At 45.6% G+C, this 26,369-nt stretch overlaps 1 protein-coding gene and 1 long non-coding RNA gene across 4 annotated transcripts in view; one reads left to right on the plus strand and one right to left on the minus strand.

Moving 5' to 3' along the window:
- Nucleotides 1-26,369, minus strand: part of ZFHX3 (zinc finger homeobox 3) — a 401,385-nt gene that overhangs the window by 271,692 nt on the left and 103,324 nt on the right. The window lies entirely within an intron of this gene.
- LOC116449751 lies at nt 9,244-18,176 on the plus strand. 3 transcript variants are annotated; one of them, XR_004242526.1, is made up of 6 exons: nt 9,397-9,488; nt 9,808-9,881; nt 14,235-15,184; nt 15,586-15,705; nt 16,103-16,246; nt 16,341-18,176. It is a non-coding gene; the product is annotated as an uncharacterized LOC116449751 (long non-coding RNA). The 3 variants fall into 3 exon arrangements; XR_004242527.1 differs by lacking the exons at nt 9,397-9,488; nt 14,235-15,184 and adding an exon at nt 9,244-9,390; XR_004242525.1 differs by lacking the exon at nt 14,235-15,184.

The raw sequence follows: 26,369 nt of genomic DNA on the forward strand, positions 1-26,369 counted from the left end.
TCCAGTACCTCAGCCCGTGGAAACCACCGCGCCGGGAACATCCCGCCATCGGCACTGCCCCTGACCCACCTGCGGAGACAGAGCCCGGCGTCCCCACACCCGCACGCTGAGCGGGATAACAATGTGCATTAGAGAGGCAAAGTGGGTTTGGGGTGGGTTTTGTTTGTTTGCTTCTCTTTGGGATGAACCTTGCTCATCGTTCCCATTCTAACCTCGCCAATCAGCGCCGGCGGGGCTGGATGCATGAGGTCAGTTATGGAGATGCAGGAAATTACTGGGGATTGGCAGGGCTGGTTTTGTCAATTTGTAAGCAAAACCCTGTGTTATTGTCGGGTTTTCATCTTTTCATCACTGTCAGCCTGTGCTGGCACATGAGAGCTAAGAGCAAAATTGTCTCAAAGGCTGCTGGAAAATTAATGGTGGAGGATTAAAAATATTTTTGTGTAAAATAGAAAGAGGAAGCAGGTACTTACATTAAAAAAATAAAGCCAATTAAGCCCCCTGGAAGTGCTGACACATCCAGCTCGCCGCTCGCCCTACCCAGGCATCTGCTCCCTGGCTCCGAAGCCAAGCAGCTCGGCAGCATTGCGTTCCTGGGCTCCCCAACCTGCCCTCGCCTCACCCAGCCCCTTTCTTCTGGCCCAAATGTTTGCATTTGTAGGACATCTGAATGGTAATAAAAGGGCCAGGAAATGATAGTTGTGCCAAGTAAATTGGGGTGAATGCTGGGGGAGGGGAGGCCGGATCGATTGTGAAACAACTTGTGCATTATCCGGGAAGGATTTGCTCACGGTCCTGCGCTGCTCCGCGTACGAGAGGCCCCGCACTCAACAATAGCGTGTCCCCTCAGAGCAGGAAACACAAAGGGAATTTGCTCTGATTCAATCCACACAGTGAGGCCCCTCTGGGGCTAAAGAGGGTCACTTTTACCCTGGCTAAAAATAAAGAAAAAAGATTTTTTTTCCCCTCTAACACACACACACACACGCACATGATCCAGCTGGGGAAAGCAGCCCACCTCCACTCAACCAGATGCTTAAAAATCATGAGCTGCCTCTCTCACTTTTTTCCACTTAGACTTTAGAATTTATCAGAATTTACTTTAAAAAGATTTAAACAAGTAGAACATGATCAAAGAGCAGCAAAACGGCCTCTTCCTTTTATTTCATTTCCTTGTCTAACAAGTGCTTTACCCAGGGATTGCTGAAGCACCAGCCCCTAATAACAAAGGAGGTGACACTGAGGGCACAGAACTGTAAACTGAATTTTGAAAGCCACACAAGAGCCCAGATATCAGGGTTGTGCTGTATTCAGATATATTTGTTTTCTAATACTTCACCTTTTTTGTTCTACTTCTAATCCCAAATTCCTCCATCAAGCACAGGTCAGTAACGATGCAGCAACTGTGTGCAACACCTGCTGAAATTACACACAACAACAAGTTTTCCCTAAAAATCACTAAAATGTAGCTCAGCAGATTCTATCTGCATTCATTTGGCAGAACAAGAAGATATTGCTGGGGACAAACTCTGCATAAAGCAGCCCCGAGCCCCCTGAGTTGGCGGAGCTCAGCCCAAACAATGGCCGCTTCCCATTCACCTTTCCCCAGCTTTTCAAAAGAACATCCCAGAAACACAAAGCAGCAGCGGGAAATGGCAATTTTATGAATCCTAATCAATCAAAGGGCTTATTAACTCAATGTGAAGCCAGATTAAAATCTTTAATTATAAATCGTGCTAAAAGGAAAAACAAAATGTACTTATGGTACATTGAAAATTCCGGATATTAACATAGTTGCCATTATCTCTCGCAATATTAAATTTCCCCTCCCTGCCTTGCAACATGCTCACCTTTTCTGTTCCTAAAGAACAGAACCGCAGAGCAAACTCATTTTTCTCCTTCCCAGCCTTATTAAAATGTATTCCTGCTCCCCGCAGCCGGGGCTTTGCAGCGGTGGGGCTGCGGGAAGCCCCATCCTGGAGGGAGCGGGTGTTTATCAAGTGGGCCGGGTGGGAGTTCCAGATGGTTTTTTTGGGCCACAATCCAATGTGAGGCGTTTGTGGTGCTGGGAGCAGCCGCGGGGCGGGCGGCCGGCAGGGCTGCACCCTGCAGCCACGGGAAGAGGCCTTGGCGTGCGTGGGGCCACGAGCGCTTTTCTGCCAGGCAGACGTTGGGAAATGACCACGGCAAATGTAATCCCGGCTGGACAGGAGGGGGAGGGACAGCAGGGAACGAGCCGCATGTTTTATTTATTTGTTCGAAGTCACGGTCATCCCATTGTGTCCCTGTCCATGCCTGTCCCCCGGCCCGGCGCCGTGGTCAGCGCCCGCTGCAGAAGGTGCACACCCAACTTCTCCAAAACACGGCAGTTGGATGGGAAAGGGCTTCTTTTCCATTTGGAATATCAGCATTGTCAAGCCAGGCTCTACCTCTGTGGTTGAGAGCGATGTTCCTTGCACTGCCTTTCCAGCAGGTTCCCTCGCACCCCGGCCTCCTTCCCACCCCTCCACAGTGTTGCATTTAGAACTAAGGATTTTTTTTTCCCCCCACAAAATTAGTTTTTCAAAGGAGAGTGGTATTTCTTTTAGAAAAAGATCCTACAGGACCCACTCGGACTGTGATTCTAGGTCATGTTTTACACAGAATTCCTATCTTCCTTTCTCTTGATACACTCCTTCCCTGGGATTTATTCCTGAAGCACTACCCAAAGGAAAAGCACCTTTGCTGAATTGAGATTTTTCAAATTTGCTGTCACTTTTGGAACTATAATTGAAATCCCAAATCGTGTTTCCCTTCTGTAGAACTTCAGGAAAACACAGCTGATGATTTTGAAATAGTTTTAGCTTGAAAAAAGGGGAACTTAATGTTACATTTTACAAACAACTGGTTGTCTCCAAAACGTTCACAAAAGGGGATTTCGTATCTTAGGGAAGAGAATCACTGTCTCTACCCTGTAACTGCTGCCTGAGAGTTCTGCACCCTGTCCCAAATCTCCTCTGCTGCCCCCAGTGCCATGATTCCCTGTGCAGCTATTCCCAAACCCACCCAGGCAGGGTCGCGTCCCACCGCAGTTCTTGGGCAGGTAGATCATTTTTACTGCTGCTTTCCAAAGCAAGAACACGCCTGTCTGCAAATCCTGCCCAGCAACAAAAATGGAAGAGCCTGAGGACATAGAAAAGAGAATTTTAAATATATAATCCATCTGGGAGTGAACCTTTCTGTACTCAACAGGCACTGCTCTGATTTGGGATGTTTCCCCCCTAATACACCCTTGCACGTACACTTTGCACATCTGTTCCTGCACTGAGCGCTTCTGCTGTGGCCCGTGCCCAGAGCAAGGAGCCCCACGTTGGGTTTACCAGGGTTAAGTCAAAGGTTCACCTTCAGGGCTGAAGCGCCCAACACCTCTGGGACCCTCGAGCCCCCGCCCACGGCGTCACAGTGACGCTGCTCCGAGGGCGATCTCAGCCCCATGACCAGGCACCCGAGGCTCCCATCCTGCTCTCTCCAGCTCCTGCCTTTCAGGAAATTCAGAAAAGATCCTTTGTGCCCAACTCGGGTTTCATTTCATTGCTTTTAAATTTGTTCAGCTTGACTTTTGACACTTCAGAGGCTTAAGCCTTCTTTAAGTACAACAATATAATAAATATTTGTGTTGCCAAAGGAAAAGTGGATCCGTTGTTAGTGTTAGGGAAAGCAGGATCTCTTTCTCATTCGTTTGGTATAAATAATTCACACAACTATGTGCATTTTATAAACATCATCTTTAGGAAACTGATACTATCAAACATTTTCAAGACAACACTCAGCAGCATATAAATATGCACAAAGTATTTACTGCAGCAGATCTGAAACTAAACAAAAAAATTGTTAATGAAAGCAGAAAAATAACGATATTTTATGTAAATAATTATGTTAATACAAAGTGTTTTCAGATTTATTTATACAAATTAGTCATCTGAATGACAAAAAGCTTTGACAAACTACAAACACCTATCAAAAATCATATTATTTGGCTCATTTTCCCTTGCAATTTCCATCTTTAGCTTGCCTTGGAAAAGCAGATTTAGAGCCTCCCCTGCTCTCTGTCAGTACAGCAGGAACAAGCCCAGTCAAAGGCACTTTCTTTTTCTTATTAAAAAAAAAGTTTTCCTGCTTTTTTCTTCAAAATATTTGAAGAAATTGTGTTTTTAAAAAAAAAATGTAAAAATTGAACAATACATATCTATTTTAATACATAATTATTTCCCAAAAAATATTCATGTGCAGCATGTTTGGTTCAATTAGGAAAAAAACCAAAACATATTTTCAAGTAACAATTTGACATGCAAAAAACATCTCTTTATTTTCCAACAGAAAACACTTTAAAATCATCCAGGAAAGAAACGATATATTTAAGATGAGTATGAAAAATCCCTGTGCACAAACTACCCAAAGCTCTACAGCTGCATTTTTTGCACGTTTTGCTAGCAATCTAATTTTAGGATTTAAGTCTTCCCGGCTTGTTGATGGAATGAGATCTTCTTGCATTGTTAGAAATTACAAGTTGGAATAAAACTTTCCAGTGAATTGACACCCCGCGGTTCCCCCCTCAGCCCTGCAAGGGGCCTGCGGCTGCGGGGCCGCGGTCAGCTCGGGGCCGCTCCGCGCCGCTTCCCGCATTTATTCCCGCATTTATTCCCGTATTGCCGAGCACAGCAGCCCGCTCTGCCTCAGACGCTCCCACAGGCAGTGCCCGGCCGGGATAAAAAGGCGGCGGCGTTGCCGGTTCCAAACCATTTACTGTGGATTAATCGGGCCCCGCGCCGGCGGCCCCTGGGCCGGGGCAGCGCCGCGGCCTCGCCGCGGCATCGATCGGCCCCTCCCGCCCGGGGCCGGGCTCGGGGCAGGTCCCCCCGGAGCCCTCGGGGCCGGCGCGCCGGGGGAAGCGGTATTGAGTCATGATCCGAGCGGCTGCTCATTGAGGGAAACGGGTATTGGCGTCCCCATCAGCCTGAGACACCCTGGGTGAGCTTAAACAAGTCCACTCGGTTAATGTCAGGCCCCCGGGGACACGCTCAGCCCCTCCGCTGACCATTAGGCCCCTTGATGGAGTGGACAATAAACCTGACAGGACAGGCTGGACACTGCTCACGAGCGTGACTGCGCCGACGGCGCGAGGGGACGGTTCTCTGCTGCTGCCCACGGTCTGTCCGTGGGCCATCCTCCGCTCCCTGCCCCGGTCTGTTCTCTGCTGCTGCCCACGGTCTGTCCGTGGCCCATCCTCCGCTCCCTGCCCCGGTCTGTTCTCTGCTGCTGCCCACGGTCTGTCCGTGGCCCATCCTCCGCTCCCTGCCCCGGTCTGTTCTCTGCTGCTGCCCACGGTCTGTCCGTGGGCCATCCTCCGCTCCCTGTCCCCGGTCTGTTCTCTGCTGCTGCCCACGGTCTGTCCGTGGGCCATCCTCCGCTCCCTGTCCCCGGTCTGTTCTCTGCTGCTGCCCACGGTCTGTCCGTGGGCCATCCTCCGCTCCCTGTCCCCGGTCTGTTCTCTGCTGCTGCCCACGGTCTGTCCGTGGGCCATCCTCCGCTCCCTGCCCCGGTCTGTTCTCTGCTGCTGCCCACGGTCTGTCCGTGGGCCATCCTCCGCTCCCTGCCCCGGTCTGTTCTCTGCTGCTGCCACGGTCTGTCCGTGGGCCATCCTCCGCTCCCTGCCCCGGTCTGTCTCTCTGCTGCTGCCAACGGTCTGTCCGTGGGCCATCCTCCGCTCCCTGCCCCGGTCTGTTCTCTGCTGCTGCCCACGGTCCTGTCCGTGGGCCATCCTCCGCTCCCTGTCCCCGGTCCTGTTCTCTGCTGCTGCCCACGGTCTTGTCCGTGGGCCATCCTCCGCTCCCTGCCCCGGTCTGTTCTCTGCTGCTGCCCACGGTCTGTCCGTGGGCCATCCTCCGCTCCCTGTCCCCGGTCTGTTCTCTGCTGCTGCCCACGGTCTGTCCGTGGGCCATCCTCCGCTCCCTGTCCCCGGTTCTGTTCTCTGCCTGCTGCCCCACGGTCCTGTCCGTGGGCCATCCTCCGCTCCCTGTCCCCGGTCTGTTCTCTGCTGCTGCCCACGGTCTGTCCGTGGGCCATCCTCCGCTCCCTGCCCCGGTCTGTTCTCTGCTGCTGCCCACGGTCTGTCCGTGGGCCATCCTCCGCTCCCTGTCCCCGCCCTGCCCCGGTCCCCGCTCCAGAGCCCACCGCCAGCAGCCCGTGCTGCCCCTGTCACGGGCAGGCACTGCCCACGCCTACAGCAGGTACACCGGGACACCAGAGCGCTCCAGCCACCAGCAGGGCAGAGACAAATGGGCAACGTCCCCCAAAAACACCCCAGCCAACGTGCCGGAGCAGGTTATTTCATGCCATGTTCTTAGAAAAGAAAATAATCAAAAGGGAAAAATATAACAAAATACACCACTTTTCTTCATCCAGAGACCAATTCTTGGGAGAAGAAATCAAGTTTCAAAGTACTGATTCTGCATTCATCAGCCAAAAATAAAAAATTACCAGAAAATTCAACCTCAGTTGTTTTCTGATAAAGTACTGATAACTGCATTTATATTATTTAAAGAATTACATCTTCTTGTTGTTGTTGTTGCATGTGAGCTTATTAGTATTTACTTTCTTAAGTTTCTGCCAGTAAAAAGGGCCCTGGGTTTGACAGAGCAAATTTTCTAGTATTTGGAAGCTTTTATCCCAATTTTAACACCTTACCTCTTTTTCTCTAGAGAATTAAATGATACTGCATTAAAAAAGAAAATGATATAGAATTTTAAACAGTCCGCACAAGTGGGGAACTGACAGGTCATTAAATAGCTTGACTGGAAAGAAACTTCCTCCTAAAAATTTAGGGGTTTACATATAATATAGGAGTATGCCCAAATTTACACATATACATGAGCATATATATGCAGCAATTTTACAACAGCTAAATAATTTGTCTAAAAATAATTTAAACAAAACCTACCTCTTAATATTAAGTACCTTATCAATAAAACACATTAAAGACAGGAATTTTCTTTTAACCTAATATTCAACAAAAAAAAAACAACACAGCCAAAGAATATGTAAGTATAATCCAGATTATTCCGATCTGATTTGTAATTTCAGTTCAACCTTAAAAGCTTTTAACAAAAGAAACATCCTTTTTGGCATAATGCATTGTCTAAGCTGCAGAACATGCTCAGATTTCAAGATATATTTATAAAAAGCCATTGAAAAAGCCTCCAACAATTTTGTGACACGTTTCTGACTAACTCAGTTAACGTTGCGTTTGGATGAATCCAACAACAAGCGGGTTTTTTCCTACCCCCCAGGTAACAGCTTTTGCTCAGTAAGTTGGAATTTTTTTTATATATTTATATACCTATATATAGTTTATAATTTTTCATTGTTATTAAAATAATGCATAAAAATTAAGAAGAATGCCAACTTTTCTTTTTCCCTGTAGGACCTGTTACTTTAAAATACTACAAATAGTCCGGAATTCTCTGGGAGTGCATGCTCCTGGGGCACGAGGGCACGTGGGCTCTAGATAAGGAATAATTTAGTTCATCAGAAGGTGAAAAGAAAAAGCAGAGTAGGGGAAAAAAAAGTCCTATTTTTGCAGAAAGCCTTCTCCACCAATTAACTGAGAGGGCTCTTGTTTATTCCGGCTGGAGGGCCGCGGTTTTCCCTGGGCCTGCGGATGCAGATCCCAGTGTCAGAGGGGAGCCGGCACCGTTGCCCGGAGCTTCACCTACGGCTCCTCTTTGTGCTCCGCTTCCCTCACATCTTCCCTGCTGCATTTCCATTTCAAGCAGCTGCACAGGGATCGCTGCACGGATCAATTTCCACATCGAATATTTAGGAATACAACCAATGTATATTTTATATAAATATTTTCATTTAGTAGGAGCAGAACAGGCCTTTTGAAACGAGGGACACAGAAGCTCCTCACTGACTCTCCGGGCGCCTTCCCTTTTGGATCGCCAGAGGTTTTGTGGAACTTCCCGACTGCATCATTCCCACAGTTCACTGCCTTCTTCATGAAGTCTTTCTTGCCCTGGCAGTGACCTGTGGGCACCGAGAGGTGTCATGGTGCCCGAAAGGGTGGCTTTGTGGAAGGTGACACCTCAGACAGGGCCCTCTCTGTGCCCTGGCCCAATCCTGTGGACGCTGCCCCTGCACAGCCGACCCAGGGCACAGAGCACCTGGGCCGTGGAAAAAACAGCAGGAAAAGTCTGAACTCGGCACCCATTGCCAACCATGAATGTTACAATTTTGTGGAATTAGGAAAATGTCGGGGGCAGAACAGGGATTGTGGCGACACTGAGGCCTTTGGAAAAGCGAGTGGTGTTCCTGCTGCCCACCTGGCTCCGGAGCGGAGCCCGTTCCTGCTGTGCAGCGCAAACGGCAACATTTACACACTGCCAGAGCTCGGAGCCCACAGACACTGGCCAGGGAGGGTCTGGAACGCCAAAAGCCAGTGTTGTGTGTGCACAAACCCCTGCCCTGACGGGGCTCTCTCACACTGGCCACAAGGGGAGGAGCAGAAAACTCCAAACTTCACTAGACATAATGGAACTTTGACCCCCGAACCTACACAGGGTCAAACCCTGTGTACCTACACAATTACATTCCAACAATCATTGAGATCACCCTGTGACAGTCAGTTTATATTCTATAAAACAGCTGCAACATTGGGAAAAGATACTGTGAAAGAAGAAGGATTTAAAAAAAAATTTCCAACCACTTTATTTAGAAGGAGCACAAAGGAAAAATGGTTTTAAGTACATAATAAAACCCCAAAGGTTGCATCCACATGGCGTCAATTTTCATGTCCACCTGACTGTTAAGCCCTTCCCTGCACAGCACCACTCAGCCCTTTGAAACACTCTCCAGCCAGGTCTGCTCTGTGCGCCTGCCCCACACACGTTACCTGTGTGCTGCACCTGGTGTGAATCCCACCGGAGTTCTGTGGGAATCTCTACATGGTTCATGCTCCAAAGGGTTCTTTTTCCCCCTTTCCTGTCTTTTCATGTGGTGTCTAAAATCATATGTGACCACTCCATTGTTTTTAATTGCCAATTTCCTTAAACACCATAAACCTGCCTGTTCCTTTTCCATTCTGTATTTTGCAAATCATCTGTGTGTTCCTCTGTTCTCATTTTTGCCAGACACTTCCGTGCTAACCAGCAAGGTCACTGCAGAACCTATATTGATTTTCCTCCGAAATATCTAAGTGTACAAATACAGATTTTTACCAAGGGTTCAGAAGTCGTCCCTGAGAGCCAATGTAAACACCACCCGATACAGTGCGGAAGCCTTCGGAACATGCAGTCAGAAATGGACCTGTGCAGGTTCCCTTGGAATAAAAAGGGCTGGTTGACCTTTTCTTGGGTGAGTGGGGACTGTGGCTGAGACCCGGCTCTGGCTTCTGCCACTGGGGCACAGACTGGGAGGGCAGCCCTGGCACCACCGTGTCATTTATCCCACAGGTGAGTTCAAATACAAAATATTTTGCTTGGTGGATTGATCGTAACATTCAAACACACCTTCCACTACTTCAGCCCAGAGAGATTCCCTGTCCTTACTTTGAAATATATCCAGTGTAAATTTTCCAAACTTACCAGCCCAAACTGGAATCTTTTCTCAACCACGATAAATATCTGCAATCTCCCTCCATTGCTGGGAGCCCGTGCGGCTGAGCCTGGCCTGATCCTGCTTCTGCTCCCCACAGAGTTTAAACACCAAGCCTGGAGCTCACCAGAAAAACACCCAATTTAATATTGGTAATTTCTTTTATTTCTTCCTGAGAATGACTGAATCCTTTTTGGAGCCAAGTAAGGACCAGCTCTCCCCCTGAGACCACAAGCAACATAAATTCACAGGTAAAACCACATTTCCTTTTTTCTTAGCTTGGTCACTGCTAGGTACTGAAACATTCGAATCAGGATTACTAGGAAAAACCCAAACAACCAGCATGGATGGCAACAAAAAGGGATCAATGTGGGACTGTGCCTCAGACACACATTTATAAGAAGCCAACTTTGCATTGTTGTACCAGATGCAGTCCCAGGGAAAAATGTATGCAGGCAACAGGGAGTTAAGTAAATAATTTTTTTCTTTTCTTTGTCGATGTGTTTAGTTCTCTTCCTGCCAAGACTCATTTCACTCTGCTATCTAGTGAGAGACACATATGGTGCAGTGAAATTGCCATCCAAGAAAGCATGTCCCAGCCTGTTGAGACATCATCAAATAAGATTAAAGCAAAGTAAAAATAAAAAGATAGAACGATTTTTTTTCTTTTTCTTGTACAGAGAACATCTGATGAAAGTCACTGAGGTACTTGAATGCTTCTAAAGGTTTTGCAACCATTTCTTTACTTTGCCTGGTTAAGAAAAAGGCAGAAATAACAAGCCAGTATCTCCTTTTTCTTCTTCAAGTTAGTGAAAAAATGTGTTTCATAATCAACCTGATGTATGTGAATAAAATACAATATTGCCTTCTCTGCTTCTGAGGAAAAAAGCACTTAAATGCACAGAAATACCTCAGACTTTCTGCATTGATGGCCTCTCCACCAGCATCTCTTGAGTTCTGTATGCAAGAATTGAGCCAGGACAAAATAATCGGGCTACTAATCTACCAGTGAGGAGTTGGACTGTGATGATCCTTGGGCATCCCCCTCCAACCCAGAATATTCTATATTCTGTGACTATAGTCCAGAGAAAGGTCCGAGTTACCTCCCAACCAGCATATTCAGGTGTCTCTGCCTAACAACTGCTACCTTACATTAAATTCATCCAGAAATCCAAGCGGCAGGACTTAAATATGTGTGAAACCACTGCCTGTTCTCCTTACACAGGGACACTGGATGGAGGTGACTTTACAGGTTCTTTTCCCTATAAGGTCCTTTCAGTTCCCACATTAAAAAAAACAGAAGTGGGTACAGAAACCCCAGAAAAAACCACCACTTGCTCTTGCACATGGTACTTGAGGACAACCTGTAGGACCAGAGTGGAACTGTTGTAACAACAAGAATCACCGAGAAGCAACTCAGCAGCTCCTCTTTACCACTTTGAAATCAGGCTCTAGAAATATTCCACTTCCCACCAGGAAAGCATCAGCAAACACAACACATACAGTATGTTCTGTACTCTGAGTAAATAAACAGGAGTCTGCTCAAAGCCAAAAAAAAAAAAAAAAAAAACAACCCAGGGGAGAGGAGGAAGCCCAGATCAAATTTCCATTGTTGATCATGAGAGAAGTTCAAGGGAGCTTCTTACCCACACGGAATAATCTGCAAAATGGGTCCAGCTTCAGAAACAAGACATATTTTGGGTATTTCTCTGCCAATGTCCCCAGTTAGAACTGCAATTCCAGTCTTGTTTCCAAGCCGTCGCTGGACTGCAGGAAAGCAACAATGCATCAGTAGCAGAGATTATCCCTGGCCTTAATAAGCTGTTGTTGGCTTTCGTAACAACTGCAGCCTAGGCCGAGTCACACCGAGCTCAAAGACAATCTTACCAATAGCCTGGAGCAAGGATTATAGAAACAAGAATCCAAGGGGGGGTGGGAGGGAGCAAAAATCCCAAGAAACAGGGGCTAATGTAAAATCGTTTACATATTAACCTTCTTCTCTTCTGACAGTGGTCAAGTTCTGATTCAAAATACAAATTATCTCCAATTACTTCAAAAGAGGCAGTCACAGAGCTGTCACTTAACCTTCACCATCTGTTTGGCTCAAAAGCAAGCTGTACAGCCTGCCACTTTGACCTCATCTTTCTCTTTCCACACTGGACAGGCACCAAAAGAAGAGAAGATGGTTTATTGTTCTCCCGAGAAAACCCGGGGGCTCAGGGTGCCGGAGGGAAGGGCAGCACTCGGGAGGTGACTTAATTTAACTCTTCAGGGGGATTTGTGTGGGGAGGATGAGTTTGCAAACCTTCCTCACTCCTCCTGCCAGCTCTCTCCAGAGATGGGGTTTGTTTAAGAGTGGAGCCTCTCTGTGAAGAGCAGCGGCTGTGAAATAACCAAGCGGGGGAAAGGCACGCGCTGATTCACGATGGGTTCTGGCTTAGGGACTTCTCTGAATCCAGTAGCCAGATGTACACAGAAAAATAACAGCTATTTAAGATGTCAAAGGGGAAATAAATCCTGGAAATGAAACAGCTTTCTAAGAAAGATAGTAGCACAAAATGTTGGGGGAGGAAAAACCCAAAAACCCTGAACAAACCAACAGAACCCCAAAGAGCAGAACACGAGATGGTGCATGGTCTGGGAAAGCACAGCTTAAAAGTCCTAAATATGACCTCACTGTAAGATAAATCAGATACCACTACTTTCAGCTGCACACATCCAACCAAGGCTTCTCCCAAGCTGCTCATTAACTGTTGCATATTCCAGCCCCTCTCCTGGCTCCACGGGAAGGCAGGAGCTGACGCTCAAACTCACCCTGGAGCAGTGGCAGTGTGAAGGACCCAGGACAAACCTCCCCTGCGGGGTGTCAGGAGCTCGGGGCGCAGAAGCACAACCTATAGCGCAGAGGTGTTGGGAATACGACAAATCTGTTGGAGAAAAGAGATTCCAGAGGGGCTGGAGGGCACAATAATAGGGTGCAAATTTCTGAATGCCTCATGGTTTATGGGCAGCTTCTAATGCTTCTGCCGAGAAACATTACAGCATTTCCATTGGCTCTGATCTTTATTTTTAGTTTTATTACCCACTGCATAACAGGTTTCTTCTAGAGAGAAAGAAAGAAAGCAGATCCCCCTGTAAATAGGAGCAAGTCCTGAACGTTTCACATCGCAGTGGTTTAGCACGAGGATAATTCCACACGCGAAAGCAGCTCTGAGAACAAACATCTCTGTCACTGTGCAGTGCCTGACACTCCTGGCATCATTCGGTGTGGGGAGGGAAGCTCCTTTTCTTGTCACACAGTATTTAACCCAAGAAACACTCACCACAATGCACATGAGCTGCAAAGTTCCCGTTTCCAGAGCAGATGGTAACAAGTCAATTAAACCCGCAGCGCTCAGGCACCGCTGATAGCGGCGTGAAGCACTGAGCTTTCCGGTCGGTGGGAGAAAGAAAAGGGCTGCAAAAGGTGCTGAACCAAATAATGATCTCAGACAAACAGCCCTGGCTTCTTAGAATCCAAATTCCTTTGCTACCTTTTTAAGAAGGCAGACAGAATATTGAACTTGATTTGCAGTTCAGAGGGGGCAGGAACCTCCCCGTGCCCCCCTGCTGGAACTGCCTGACACCCGCCACAGCCACACTGAAATGTTTAATTTTACTTAAAGCATTCTCTCCGGCCTATGTATTATTTGAAGTATAACGTACAGAATTATCTAATGAATTCTCAAATCAAATACTCTCATTTTGCTGCAGGCCATTTCCCAACAACAAACTAAAGGCACAGAGGCTGCTCTGTGTGCCTGACTGCTGAATTTAAACAGATGTCCAGTGGACATCAGCCTCGCTTGCATTACCTCTCCCATTCACTCGCTTCTATCTGGGCCAGTGCAAACCCCCTTAAATTAAAAACAAACAGAGACTCAAGATAACAAAAAATACAGCAAGACTTCCAGGCACAGAAAGGCCCGTGGTGAATCATGCCCATCCCCTCGCTGCGGTGAGGGCCTGGTGACAGTGAGAAAGTCGCAGGGGAACAGCATCTGGCTCTGATTAGGTAACAAGCTGTAGCATCTGCAAACTTGTCAGTCCCCGGCCCACAACAAAGCCCAGCCAGCAGATCTGTGTTTAAAAAGGGAACTGGCTGTTGGGTTTTATAAGACAAACATTATCTGTTCCCATTGCAGGGTGCCGTTTTATTAAACACCGCCTAGAAGGGGAGAAATTAAATGTGCTTGTTACATTTTACTTTTCATCTCAAGGAAAAAACCCATTTGGTTTTGCCTGTCAGAAACCTTTTTCCTTGCCTTTCCTCTGGGAAGGGCGGTGAGATACCAGCAGAGCTTTCACAGCCCACAGTAAGCAGCCACTGTGACCCTGGGGTGCTCCTACAGCATTTCTGTTTTCTCTAAACAAGAAAGATAAAATAAAAACAAAATAAAACTTCCATGCAGTGAACCCAGGAGCGATGAGGATCGAACCCACCACAGCTAAATTAAAATTTACTCATCTCCATGTTTTTACTTAGACACTTCAGTGTGTATTTGACTATGAAAGCTTCTACATTTCAACATTTTTTCTTCCACTTTTTTCTGGTTATGTTGGAGTTGGCCTTTTTCTCTGCTCTGCCTTACTGAATGACAGCTACAGTTCTCAGTGCCTCTTCTGTACCCTGAAATGTATTTATACCTCTCTTTTGAAAAATGAGAAGAGAATACTCTGTGCCCCACATAAGACTGAAGTTCAACATAACTGAGGAAGAACTGAAGAATATTAAACCTGAAAAGTCAAATTTCTGTCCAACCTTACAGCTATTTTTGAACATCTAAGGGAAACCACCTATGAGCACCTCCACAAAGCAGGGACCTGCAAAACTAAGCATTAGTCAAATCAGTAGTAGAGACTTAGTGCAGATCCTTCTGCGTGGTTCTGGGAATCAGTCAGAAATTAATGGAATTCAAGCATTCCTCAGTCTGAGGAATTTGTTTGCTTCTGAAACACTTCCCGTCGTGCCCCAGTCCCTTCTGGGCCCAGCCTACCTGGGCTTCAAACCTGGCTTCTGTCTGCTGGTGCCTCGCACAGCACGCACAGAAAAACCCGGATGGGCAGGAATTACAACGGTCAGGCACAGACTCACCACAGAATCCCAGCAGAATGAGAAAACACTCTTCTGCCCATACCCAAGATACCGCAGAACTCCAGAATCAGGACTCTGAGGGAAAAATGCAGGTGTAACAAGAACTTGGGTGCAGAACCCTTGGTTGGCTTTTTTCAAAACCTTGCTAAGAGATGTGGCCTATTTATTAGTTGTGAAATACAAACCACGTTATCAACCATCTTAAGGAAATGGATTGATGTTAAGTGATACTTGAGAATCCGCCCCGTAGCAAAGCTCCCACACCAGCACAGACAGATAAGCAGAAAATCCTTCCTGCAAACACCGTGGCTGTCCTCATACAACATAAACCTGGAGGTCTGAAACCACTGACATGACTTATGGGCCTGGAACACTTTGCTACACGTGGAACTGATGAGAAAAGAACAATTCCTAATTCAGGTAATTACCCCAAACGCCGTTACATAAGCTGCAGCTCCCAACTCTTTATGCTAATAACCCAAATGAACCTCCAGGTTGCCTGAGCCAGAGGATAAATAAAATAAAACCCCCTACTTGCAAAATTAGGAATTTGCTGCTTCTGAAAAATGGCAGGTGATATAAAAAGTAACAGATATGTTTGGTGTTTTAGCAATCCTTGCTGCTGTGGGATCACTGAAGTGGCACAGTGAGAACTGGAATGTGCTGGAGAAACCCCTGGGAATGGGTCTGGTGGGAGCCAAGGCCCAGACACGGCCTCCCGTCCCCACTGCCCACAGTGGACACTGCCTGCCATGGAGAGCTCTCCTCTCTCTGCAGAAGGAACCTCAGCTCTGCATTTGCTCTTTTTGTTCTGATTTCAGAGCTTTCAGGATGCTGACAATCCTCGCGTCAGCCAGCCCTGTGTGCCACGGAGCCAGTCCTCCTGCACATCTCTCCTGGTGCCTCCTGCAGTTCCACAGGGACCTGGGGGTACAGCTCAGGTAATTTCCTTTCCCTCCTGCTTCTCTATTCAAAACAAAACAGGGGCTCTCAAATGCTTCAGTTCTCTCAGCGTTACAGCTCTTTTTCCCCAACTGCTGTGATTGCCATTACGGACGGAGCTGGCGTTCCCCGACAACCATTTAAAGTGCTCAGCAGAAGGCCGTGCATTCCAACAGCAACATGGTTTGTCCATTATTATGATTTATTATATTTTGCATTACAGTGGTACCCGAGGCCCCTGCCAGGGCTCCTGTGCTGGGCACATACAGAACATACAACACGCTGATCAGAAAAATTCAGCCTAAAGGGTCCCAGACACATCTCTCTAGGCACTGCCTTGCTCAATGCATTCATCATTTTTATCATCCTAATAATAATTAGAATTTTTTTTCACAGAACTAAAGATTTAGAAGTTTCTCAGCACCTCTACTTCCACTTCCAGATAAATCCTATAATTAACACAGCAACAGGCTCCAAGATCACCTGTGAAATCTTAACAGCCAGGATTCAAAAAGTCCTTTGGATCCATGGACATGCAAGGTACTTGTAAGCATCAAAACGATATTAACCAGCCTGCACTGAAGAAATAATCAGGCAAAAATAACATGATTTGATGTGATTCTCCTTCCTTTAGCTGAAAAAGAAAGCCCAAAGCAGCTCCTCTGCATGAAAAAAAATATTCAGAGACACAGTAAACAAAAAGAGCAGTATGGCCATGGATGCACAATGATGCATGGAAACAAAGGAAAGGTGAGGAGACGGCAAACATCACCCTGGAAAGCAGGAGTGGAAAAGTCTCTCCTATCTCTACAAGCAGCTGGGGATGATTCGCAGTAGATTTTTCTGTAATAAAATTCCCTCACGTTTCCTTACTTGGAAAACTCAGTTTATAGGTCAGTTAACAAGTATTAAAACCACAAGAGAACATGAAACGCACCACCTTTTTCCTTTTGATCCTTTTCCCTTTTGGATGGAAGTTTTGAAGTTGGGAATATAAAATCCCTGAATTTTTGTTATGTTTTATGCCTCCACGAAGGCATTAAAACGGCAGTTTGTGGGCTGAAGAAATATCCCCTAAGTGGCAGGGAATTAAAGCAAGCTGTCCCGAGCACAGCCCTGCTCGCCAGGTGTGCTGCTGCCCAAATGGAACACCTCATTTACAAAACAAATCTGCCGCCAAAATTACCTGCCCCTCTTGATTGCTGCAAATGGTTTTCATCTAGCTGCACTGCTCTCCCCGGATTTACAGCCCCAGCTCCGGGAGCCGTGACAGGCGAAGAGGAGCGGCAGCGTCGTTTCCCAGCCCTCGCAACGCCCGGGCTCCGGCCCTGGGTGTGCCCGCGTTAGGGCCGCGTCCCGCTGGGCACGGACAGAACCCACCCTCTGCACGGATCTGCCTTGCCTTAAAGGTTCTAAAGGCCCCGTGCTCTCGCAGGATGCTTCAGTTTTGAAATCTATCAAAGGAATCTCAAAACAAATTACATGGTAGATTATTATCTGTGTTCTGGCCTCCTCTCTACACCCCACTGTTCGGCATGAATGGCGATGGGAGAGCCCTTGTGAAAGGCAGCCAGATAAGCAGATTACAGATGTCAGGTGCCTCGGGCTGCTCGGGCTTTCACAGCCCAACTTCGCGGCACGGTCCGTTCATCTCCCCAACGTGGGTCACAGGCTATTTCAATTAATGCACCTCTAATGACCAACATTTGTTCCTTAATGGGAAAGGAATAAATGTGGAATACACAAAACAGCCACAGAGAGCAAAACATTCTCCGCTCGCTCTCCCCAGCCTCGCCGTGTTTGGCTTCTCCAACCAACTCGCAGAGAGGGGAAACGGGCTTGTGAGGAATAGAGAATTTCTATCAGAAAGAAACCTTTTATGTAGCTTTCCTATCATTACCCACGCATTTCTGGCAGCTCTCAGTGTCCTCTAGATCCCAGCGCGCTGCCTAACAAGACCTGCTATGAAAACAGAATGCAGAAAACAAATTAGCATTTTGGAAATAAAAAGCCTGGCTTTTAATCCTATTAAGATCGTGCCTTTTTTTTTTTTTTTTTTTTTTAAGTTCTCTGAAAGATATACTGATGTTCCATTACCATAACTGCTGAAATCAGCATTTCCTTTGAAAGAAGTTGTTAATATTTGGAAATGGTCGGATTTCCGATCCTGGATTCGATTGTTATTCTGTGCTACCCCACGAGTGCCAAGGTCACGGGGAGATTCACCTGCACACCAAGCGAAATGAATGCGCTCGGCCACAATACATGTATAATTTAACATTCTCCTCTCCAGTACCACCATGCATTCCGAAAAATATTTTATTACAATAACAAATTGGTTTCAAAATCATGCATTATGTATCCTGAAATTAGGTCTGCCAATGAAACCTGGATGTACAAACACAGCAGCAGCCATGCAGGGCAGCATGAACACAGGAATTATGGGTTCTAGAGGGGCTGAAAGGAACAATTAATTCTTCCCCTAGCTCCAAAAAGTCCTTTTCTATTACTTTAATCTGCATAGTTAAAAAGAACAAAACAATCAATTGCTGCAAAATGCATTTAGCAATCCAATGGCATGTCTTTTTCTAGATGTCTTTATAGAAAGGAAATGTTTAAGTGCAAAGTGCCCAGTATATCAAAACATCCATTGGGGACTTCAGTTCTCAAGGGCAGGGCAGGGGAAAATAATACAGAGCTGCTCAAATATTTAAAAGTGTTAGTTATATTTCAAAACTTTACCATTATAACGTTTTAAATGTTTTTTTCTTTCCTTCAGAGCAAGCTCCTCCAAATATTTCAGATCAATTTATCAAAAAATTCCTGCTAAATTCTTGATAAATAAAAGAAGTCCTTTGCCATTTCCTTTTTAGTTAGAGTTAAAAATTTCATAATATTGCTGAATTTTCAGTAGCAAATGCTGTAAGGTTAATGCACTTTCATGATAGATGGTTGGTTCTGATTTGCAGGTTTCATTTTAAGTTAAATCTACATTGATAAATCCTCCTCTTACAGCCCAAATACCCTTTTTTCTCATGCAAAATAAGCATGTTTCTTGGTCAACTGACATTTTGTTCAAATGGACTTGAGGTAGCTATTTATGAATAATTAAGATTAAAATGTTTCTGTGATTCCCTCAATGCTTTTTTATTTTAAAACATTTATATCATGTCAAAATGGACTTATTCTTCCAAAGGTAACTTTCCATTAAAATAATGGAGAAAATGACATTTCTAATTTTGATAATAGCCCTGAGTTCGGAACGAAAGTCAGAGCCTCCTGCTGCAGAGCATGAGGGGTTTCAGGATTGAAACCATGATGTGAATTCTCTGTAATGGTGTTAAAATCCTGGATTTGAAGTATTTACAAGAGGACAAATAAAATCAACTACACTTCCATTTTAAAACAGCAGCCCTGACTAAACCTTTATTCTGGACTCTGTTTCACTTGGTTAAAATGATTTGCTTTTCTGTTCTTTATGGTAAAAGGGTCTGACAGATATTGCTATTAATTAGACTTCGTTCAGTTTTTAACTTTAGGAACTATTTTTCATGAATAGCTTACAAGCAGATATTCAACCTGGACATTTGTTATTTTATTTTTATTCCAAGTAGCAAAAATGAAGAATACTCTAAACACAGTGGTTTGCCACAGGAAAGGCAGAAAATATTGAAGCCTTTACATTTCTAGGATATTTTAATTCAGTAAATATTGCATAAAACAAGAACCTTGACACTTCCCTGTTTGAATCCAAGTGCAACCGTTGCCCTCAGCCGCTGTTTGTCTGTAATTTCGTTGAGCTGCTCTGATCTGACCAGACACAGCTCGCTCGGGAGCAAAATCAGGAGAAATAATTTAATCTAATCAAGATATCTGAGAATGGGAAATGTTAGCAGCTTAATTTGGGATCTCTTAAAAAGCCTTTTGTAGTGCTATTTACTGACACACTGAAGCTTCTCTTTTAAAGCAATAATTAACAAATTGTTGACAGAAATTAAATGTCCCTATTTTAAACAATTTCACTGTTCTTCTCCCTTTCTTTCCCGAGGGTGAGCCTGACAAACAGGGAAATCGACCCCACCATTAGCAGGGGAACGCCACTTTCCGGGGTGGTTTTTGCAGTAAAGAGACGTGATTCATATAAGTAATAAGCAAAGCCCACGCTCTGGATTTTCAAACGTCCTGGCTCGTAATGCCGAGGTTAAATGATTAAACCCATCCCTGCCTGCTCGCTCCGGCTGCAGATACGTTCCCTTGAATTTAGCTGTGGGCAATTCAAAGCTGAATGGGAAGTGCTCTTTTATTTGTTATTAAAGTCCCTTGCTATCTTTCAGAACTGTTTGTTACACAGATCTGAGCACATACATGTATTAGGAAAATACACTGAATAAAGGTTATAAAAACTGGATGAAAATCACTCAGTGTTCATTTTTCATGGCAATTTACTTAATGAAAATGATCAATGGCAATACCTTAAATCAGTAAATACCACCAGTATCTGTCTTGTACAAATATAAGTACAAAACAAAACTATTTCCCAAAGCCTGCATGTAATCCTGAGGGGAAAGGACATTGCAAGGCAGTGGCTGGGGGGGGTCTGGGCTCTGGGCAGGGATAGTGGCACTGGCACTGCTGGCACGGAGGGGGTTCTGCGAATCCACCATGTAGGTTAAAGGCAGAGCACTGCAGCCACCTGCAGAGCCTCTGCACAGCTCTACCTGGCAAGAAACACATCTGAAAGCTAAAATGGAAGCAGATTTCTACATACTTTTCCCACTCAGGATGTCGTGACTGGCTGGCGAGTGGGATGACACCGGAGAAATACACAGGGCTCCAGACAGGATTAAAGACAGAGGGAGAAAACCCAACCCCAAAGCACACTGGTGCTGCTTTCCAGAGCAGTTTTGGTTGGTTCACAAAATAATCCTCAATATGATTTAGTGCTCTGAGCACAAAGAGCCTGAGTGGAGCTGCCTGGGGCTTGGGCTCCTGGGCAGGAGCAGCCCCTGCTCCGTGTCCTGGTGTGACCTGCTGGTCCCACTCTGATGTGTGAACATTATCTTGGGGTTGGATCCATTCCTCAGTTTCTCCTTTAAAATAGCTTTCTGTTAAATGCAGCTATATTAATTAATGGTTCCTTTGGGGTGTTGGAAGCCAGCTGACGAGTATTTGTGAATTTAATGGAAAAGTTACAAACCCTGAGAACTCTATTTTACCATCATTATCAGAAATTTAGTCCCACAGAAGTTTCCACTGGGAAGATGCTCCCCAGGTTGTTTTATTTCACATCACTCAAGTGTTTCCTTAAGCAATCCTAAAATCCAGACTGGCATTTATCTGCTACAGACACCATGGACAGAGAAGGAAACCTGTCCTTCCTGCACTTGGGAACCCAAATCCACTGCCCCAAAGCCACCCCACAGTAATGCCTGTGGAGGAGCTGCCGGCTCATTTCCAGGATGATGTTCACAAAACACTGGCGTCAGAGGCTCCTGCACACATGCACACTTCTCCAGGAAAACACCCAAATTTGACCCAAAGGCAATCAGATGAAGATCCCCAGCAAGGAAGAATGCCCAGTATATAACCAGACCAAGAGTAGTTTATGGGTTTGGATTTTACAAGTAGCAGGAAGGTACAGTTCTATCCATAAGGCTCACTACTCCTCAGACATCACCAGAAATTATATTAAGTGGCACTTTTGTAGGCAGAGCTCTAAAATAAACTGAAAAAACCCAAATCTGTTCACGTGATATCCATCTATATTTTGCAGCAGCATGTGAAAATAAATTAAAAAGGATTTAAAGCATATTCTCAAGAAATAAGACACACTAAGGAACAGTGGGACAATGTGCTGCCCAGAGAACTTCTAGGAAGATGGTGGCCACAAAAAGAATGCTTGACCCCACATTCAAAACAGAGCTTTTAATTTCCTTGAAAAGTAAATAAAAATTTTTCCTTCTCTCTCTCATTCCTGCTTTACCTTTCCCCTCCTCTACTACTAGAAAACAACCTCTTGTTTGACTTCACTGTATCAATCCTCACTTCATCTAGACTTTAATTTTTACTCACAGCTTCCATGATTTTTGTAAGAGTTTTTGTTCCACAAATGTTGTTCTTCCAGCAAGCAGAACCAGAGTGAGATTTATTGTTTGTTTACGAAGTCATGGGCACGCAGGAAGATTTCCTGCCATTTTTACACGGAGGTTACACAGTGACATTTAGGCAGAACTGACTGTCAGGTCTGTGTGCCCCCTGTCCCCGTGGTGCCTGTGGGCAGGGGGCAGGAGCCCCGCTCCCCTCTGCTCCCACAGCCTCCCTGGCAGCAGCAAATCCAAAGCGCAGGAATTCAGGAAATGATCACCTGCATTTTAAGCAGCAATTCCAAGCAGGGCCCGCATCAAATCACTTTGGTTTTCCTGGTTCTGTGTTTATTGGGGCTGATCCATCACATCGCAGAGTCTCTAGGAACAAGCCATTTTTCAGCATAATAGGTTTACAGTAAAATGAGATTATGGCTTTCTAAAGCCCTCAGACAAACCCCCATAGATCCCCTATGTGCAGAAAGGGACATATTGCCCACAGAGTCCTTTAAGGAATAGCTACTCTGCATCTCCCCCTTCTCAAACAGTTGAAGGGTTTTACTCTGCCAACTATTGGTATGTGATTGTCACTCCATCTCTCTGTATTCTCCTCAGCACATTTATTGGGTCCCCTGAGGTCCCTTCCTCGTCTAAAAAGGAAGGCCTAAGAGACTAGATGGATGTTCCTGCTATTTTCCAGGAGAATCCAGGGGCCAGCAGCAGATGCTCCTGCAAATTGTGATCTGGGTCACCTCTGAGCCTAGCACCCACATATCCCCTTTCCTATGACCAGGGTGCAGGACAGCAGAGCTGGAGGAGAAGGGAAGCACAGATCAAGCCTGAAAAGATTATTTTTAGACTGACTGAAATACACCGCCCACAAGGACTGGGAGAGCAAGACCTTGGGAAACCATGGGACTTCTTTCTTTCTCTGATTTAAAGGAAAACACTGTTTCCTCTTGGCGTTGTTAAAAAACAATTCCCATTTAAGCAGTGACAGGCAGGACTCTGTAATCTGTACATACAATTTAATCCTTTCAAGAATCAGCAGAACCCACATCAATCAAGCCTTCATCAACTTGTAAAAACAATATTTTGATTCAATCAGATTCAAAGCCCTGAAATTCCCAACTAATTAATGCAGGGTCACTCGGAGCCGCTGAGGCAATGGTGAGCAGAGTGGTCAAATATTTACCCCTCACCACAGTAGACATTAGGACAACCAAAGGACCTGGAGAGTGGGCAAGAATAGATAATGTGACTGTCGCTGCAGCAGGTTTCATTCACTGTGAGTATTTGGATAAAGAATTACAAAGGAGAGGGGAAAAAAGCAAGTGGAGCCTCTGCCGTAAGCAGCATTCTCACATCCTGCTCAGGGGCTGTGAAATGGGCAGTGACCCAGGCAACATCCTTCCCATTTTGGGATTTTTAACATGCATGTCTCCAGACAGTTGAGTTGCTTTGATTCTAGTCCTCCCTTATAACATTCACAATAAATTACATTATAAGAACATAGGCAGCAAAAAATTACTGAACAGTCCAAAGCACTGAGACCTTCTGCCCTGCCTGTATTCCTAGAAATGAGACAGGAATTCAGCTTTTTCCTTTAAATATCCTTAAAATGTATGCCCAGCATGCAGGATATTCTCTGCAGAGAGGGTATTTTTCCCAGCGTAGAGGGTGCCTGTGTGTGCTGCAGACACGGCTGCCTCATGTCTCCACGTGATTCTGTGTTCATTTACACAGCTTTAAACTTTGCCTTGGAAGGACGCATTTTGTGTATGTTCTCCTCCAATACTAAAACCCCACTGGCTCTTTTAAAATGCAGTCAGTAAAGCAGTCAGAGCTGGTTAGTGCAGGATCTGGAATCCCACACACGTGTCCTCTCTGTCCACGGGGTCTGTGTGCAGCTGAGGGCGTTCTTTGACCTCCTGTACATGGCACATGTCCAGAGGAGCTGTGGCTGCCCCATCCCTGGAACTGTCCAAAGCCAGTTGGGATTGGACTTGGAGCAACCTGGGACAGTGGAAGTGATGAACTCTAAGGTCCCTTCCAACCCAACCCAGTCTGTGATTCCGTGGTGCTCTGGATAGACTTTAGATTAACAATGATGCAACTAATACATTCTCTTCTTTCTGCAACAAAGTTTTCAAAAAGTTTAAGAGCAACCATTTAAGTATTCCCAATTTTTACGTTGCATGTACTCTAAGAAAACTTGAAAACTAATTATGTACCCATAGGAATTTTTAAAAAGCCATTTTGTAGAGCCTGTGCTGATATTTCAGTGCAACAACAGTCAGAGCGTGGTTACACCAGAGCGGGTTTTAGGAGGATGCCTTGGCCCAGGCTGCTGCCAGGCTGTAAGGCAGCAGCAGCAATAACAGTGATAGTGAAGAAAGAGTCCAGATAATGGCACCTGAAAAAAACACATTTCAAGGAATCATCACAAGTCTTTTCCCAATCTTACCACCATGTACATGGGACAGCCCCAACAACAAGCTGGGGCTGCAGGAGCAGGTCACTATTTCCAGAGGAATGTCTCACCCACGAAATGGCAGGAGTAAAAACCTGGATTGAAGTATCTCCTCTTTAACCTACATTGCTACCACTACTCAGCATCACAAACCAATACATGGAATCCTATTTAATTTCCCAGGCCCCTGGGATTTCCTTCTGTTTTGCACTTTACAACCCTCCAGCAAAGAAGCTGCCTTGGCCAATTTTGGGACAGTTTCCCATTCTGACTCCAAGTGATGGTACAGTCCTGAAGTTTGGGGGATCCTAAAATAATTCCAGCTTTAAAATCACAACCACAAATGTAATTTTGGCACTGGAGGAGCTTTTCAGCAGATGAGTAATTCTGGCACACAAAAGGGAAAAGCAGCAGAGGCACCTGCTCCAGACGAGGCACTGGGGCCGCACGGGCACTGCTGGAGTTGCTGAAATTCTGTGTAAGGGAACTCCTCCTACGAAACTGCTCTGCCCAGCTTCCTTCTACACTCCACTTACTACAGATGGGGAAATTCTGGGATGGGAACAGTATCCCTTCTGTTCTTTAAGAAAGAACAATTGCCCTGTGGAATGCCTCCAGGTCCCAGCCATTGCTCTGATGGGTTCCCCAGGCTGGGGGGTCCCTCAGCAGCCCCCATGCAGGGCAGTGCTTTTACTCCTGTCCCTGGCTGTCCCTGAGGAGATGCCACAACTCCAGACTCAGGGGCTGGTAGGTAAGTATGGGATGAACGTTCTTTCCAGACATTCATCTTTCTAATTTACATCCTACAGGTTTCCATTCAGCCAGGCACCCAACACTCAGTCATAGTAGCAAATTTTCATGTTGAAATTACAGCTCTTTTTGAAAGTGTCACTGTTTCAGTTTCACCTTGGATATTAATTCAGCATCTAATCCATAACTGTTTGTAAATATGCACATTTGGGATTTATTCTAAGACACATCCAAAGTTCTTTCATCCCCTTGGTGTCATTCCTTCAGTGATTCTGCAAACCAGCCTGAATACGCCCTAAGGAAGTGCAATGGGATGAGTCTGTTTTTAAAATGTAACAGACAAATTTTAACAATAAATCACAGATCAATGTACTAAGTGCCCTGGTTATTAATAGAAATATCACCTCTCACACAGAAGTCTAACACTTTTGCTACTGATATTTCAACATAGTAAGGAACAGAAATTGAGGAAGTCTGAAGCCTCGACTTGTAATGGATATTCCCAGGAGGAAAGGCTTTTTACATCATGCTTCAATGCAAAGTGTGCTCCTACTATGAAACCCTCCCCATTTTGCCTTTCCCAGAGCTTCTCCCAAGGAACAGGATGGCTGATACGGCATCAGAACAATCTCTCATCATGATGCCTCTTGTTGGCTCCTGATCCTCCCGTGCCCGTGTCCCACCTCAGCCACAGAACAGTCCCCTGGCCTTGGGGCTCTCCAGTTACTCCATTTTCTGCCATGGATCTTGCAAGCTCCCAAATCCATCCCCCCCAACTTGCATTTGGCCGTGAAGGCATTACCCTGGCAGTGCCCTGCTTCCCCAAGTCAGGAGCTGTGTCACCTGGCACTGTTACCCTTCAGTCACCTCATGCCAGTGCTGCAACAGGCATCATCCTGCCCTCTGAGCCTGCCCTCGGGCACCTCCACACAGCGGCTCTCACTTCACCCAGCCTCCCTTCATCTTTACTCCACTGACATTCATCGTGGGGTTAGGATCAGAAATTCCTCTGGAAATTAGTTTTTGTCTCACTGTCTAAAAGAATTGATTTATTAAATTTTTTTTCCCCACCAGAATTAAGGAGCTTAAATAGCAGCAAGATGGGCACATGCCAAGAGCAGGCAACAGTCACTGCTCCATGGGCTGCCTCATTTTTCTCTCCATGATTTTCAATATATCTCTCAAACCAGTGCATAAGCTCTCGGAAGTAGGGCTTGGCTTTTCTATGTGCTCCGTTAAAACAAACTATGTAATAAAAATAACTGATGTTTGAAATGTAATTGGTCACTAGAATTTGCAAATCAGTAAGATAAAAGTAGAACAGCTCTGTAAATCAAGGGGTGATGAATTGACCCGG

Source organism: Corvus moneduloides, chromosome 12 (genome assembly GCF_009650955.1).
Source record: "Corvus moneduloides isolate bCorMon1 chromosome 12, bCorMon1.pri, whole genome shotgun sequence".
NCBI classification, from domain to species: domain Eukaryota; kingdom Metazoa; phylum Chordata; class Aves; order Passeriformes; family Corvidae; genus Corvus; species Corvus moneduloides.